Genomic DNA, 3,372 nt, shown 5'->3' with positions numbered 1-3,372 from the left:
TAGCCTATGTTTCCTTCCAGACAAACGTACACAATCTATGAAAATTTTAAGAAAAGCGGTTCAGCCAATTATCATATAGTCATAATGGGTCTAATGGAGTTTTTGAGAGGTGGCGTTACCCCCTATACTTCGTTCTGATTTTGTATGCCAGATTCGAAATCTACTCCCGAATACCTTTCATTTGAACCCCATTGAAATGAACGTTCAATATGTCTGTTGGGGGAGTTTTGGGGTTGGGGCGGCCTGATGTGTATTTAGACGCAAATTTTAATACCAAATTCGTTTCTACTCTCCAATACCTTTCATTTGATACATATATTGACCCGATCGGTCCACTTTTGATTTTGGGTTGTGTTTTTGACATAAGGGGGAGGGTCCGTCCCCCTTCCGATACTGACAAATTAAATAGTCTAGGTTTCCTTCTAGACCAACCTACACAATATGCGAAAATTTCGAGAAAATCGGTTCTGCCGTTTTTCAGTCTATATGGAACAAACAAACCGAGTCCCATATATCCGTGATTGGCTAATGTGCCCATTTTGGTCGTTTTTGTGTGCGTGGGGTGACCCCCTATACTTCGACATGAATTTGTATGCCAGATTCGTTATCTACTCCCGCTTACTTTTCATTCAATTCCCATATTGTCCTTATCGGTCCACTTTTGATTTTGGGGGTGTTTTTGGGGTAATGGTGGAGGGTCCGCCCCCTTTCGTTATTAAAAAATTATTAAGCTAACCTACTTCCTGACCATATTCGTAATCTACTCCCGAATACCTTTCATTTGAGTCTCATATTGTCATGATCGTCAAATAAACCTATTTTAAGGCGTTTTGGGGCTGGGGCGGCCCCTAGGTGATTGGACCTTACTTTTATTATAAAATTCATACTCTACTCTTGAATACCTTTCATTTGAATCCCATACTGTCCCGATTGCTCCACTTTTATTTTTGGGTAGTACTTTTTGGGTAAGGGGGAGGATCCGCCCCCTCCCGATATCAAAAGTTATATAAACTATGTTCCCTTCCACATCAACCTACACAATCTGTGAAAATTTCAAGGTAATCTGCTCAGCCGTTTTTTAGTCTATACGGAGCAAACAAACACAAATTGAATTTTATAGATAAGATTTCTCAATTTTGGGAAATTCGTAAACTATTTTGAACGAATATTTATTTAATTTGAAGAACATAGGTTTGTAATATATGTTGAACTCAAAATAACAAAATGTTTATATTGGGTAAATAAAAACTTTGATTGCTATAGGAATATTCAACTTGTTGAAAAGCAACTTGGTTAAGTAAAATGACTTCCCAAACCCAAGTTTATGAACTAATTGACACTAATTACAGATGAGTAAAACTTACTAAAATCGAGCTATATCTAAATCGAAACAGATTTTGATAAAATTGTGTACACATACTGTGACGTCATATAAAAAGCCTCACGCTAAATTTTGAAAATATTATACCAAAATTGTGGCTACTACGGTCTTCGAAGACCATATCGGATGAAGAAATATATCGGAGCTATATCTAAATCTGATTCGATTTTGATATTTTACACATTTGTTGAGACGTCAAATAAATCATATCTTGCAAAATGTTATAAAGATGGGACTAAAATTGTGGCTACAAAGGCCCTAAAAGGCCATATCGGATGGAATTTGTATACGGGAGCTATGCCTAAATCTGACCGGTTTTTAGGAAATTTTGCACACAGCGTCCAAATTGGATGTAGTGATTTATAGGTAGTATAAATAAGTTTTTTCATCTTATCTCAAAATTGGCAAAAAGAAGAAACTTTCATGTGGCATTCATTATAAAAACACATATTGTGCCCTACACCGCTACTGTGGCTGTATTAGCAAAAATACAACAAAACAAGTAAAAGCGGCCGGGCCGAATCTTATAAACCCTCCACCATGGATCGCATTTGTCGAGTTTTTTCCCGGCTTCTCTTCTTAGGCAAAAAAAGGAAATAGGAAAAGATTTGCTCTGCTATTAGAGCGATATCAAGATATGGTCCGGTTTGGACCACAATTAAATTATATATTGGAGACCTGTGAAAAATGTCATCCAAGTCGAATAAGAATTGCGCCCTTTGGGGGCTCAAGAAGTAAAATAGAGAGATCGATTTATATGGGAGCTGTATCGGGCTATAGACCGATTCAAAACATAATAAACACGTACGTTGATGGTCATGAGAGGATTTGTCGTACAAAATTTCAGGCAAATCGGCCTGACCTCTAGAGGCTCAAGAAGTCAAGATTCCAGATCAGTTTATATGGCAGCTATATCAGCTTATGAACCGATTTGAGCCATGCAGTTGTTGGATATCATAACAAAACACGTCGTGCAAAATTTCATTCCAATCGGATAAGAATTGCGCACTCTCGAGGCTCAAGAAGTCAAGACCCAAGATCGGTTTATATGGCAGCTATATCAAAACATGGACCGATATAGCCCATTTACAATACCAACCGACCTACACTAATAAGAAGTATTTGTGCAAAATTTAAAGCGGCTAGCTTTACTCCTTCCGAAGTTAGCGTGCTTTCGACAGACAGACGGACGGACATGGCTAGATCGACATAAAATGTCGCGCCGATCAAAAATATATATACTTTATGGGGTCTCAGACGAATATTTCGAGTAGTTACAAACAGAATGACGAAATTAGTATACCCCCCATCCAATGGTGGAGGGTATAACAACCATTTCTATATCGATTCCAGTTTTTATACCCTGCACCACGACTGTGGTACAGGGTATTATAGATTTGTGCATTCGTTTGCAACGCTAAGAATGAGAAGAGCTAGACCCACTGATAAGTATACCGATCGACACAGAATCACTTTCTGAGTCGGTTTAGCCATGTCTGTCTGTCCGTCCGTCCGTCTGATCGCCAGTGAGTCCATGTATTCTTGTAATCAAAGTGCAGGTCGTATTTGTTGCTCGATTGTCGCGAAATTTTGCACATGTCACTTTTTTGTCCCAAGGACAAACGCTATTGAATTTGAAAAAAAAGGTTCAGATTTAGATATAGCTCCCATATATATATTTCATCCGATTTGGCTTTTTAAGACTGTAGAAGCCACAATTTTGGTCCGATCTTTACAAAATTTGCATGAGATGCTTCATTTGGCACAGGATATGGCCTTTTAAAGATGTGGAAATCCAAATCTTTTGTCCTATGGTAGGAAAATCTTACAAGGTTCTAAATTGCTATTTTAATAGTTGGTATCTAAATTAAAGTCTGACTAGATTTCCAGATAAGTTCTACATATAAAAATACTACATGCACTAGGTGGTGTAGGGTATTATATAGTCGGCACGGCCCGACTTTTGCCTTTCCTTACTGGTTTTATATAAA

Source organism: Stomoxys calcitrans, chromosome 1 (assembly GCF_963082655.1).
Source record: "Stomoxys calcitrans chromosome 1, idStoCalc2.1, whole genome shotgun sequence".
In the NCBI taxonomy this organism is placed as follows: Eukaryota; Metazoa; Arthropoda; class Insecta; order Diptera; family Muscidae; genus Stomoxys; species Stomoxys calcitrans.
This window is presented reverse-complemented; position numbering follows the sequence as displayed.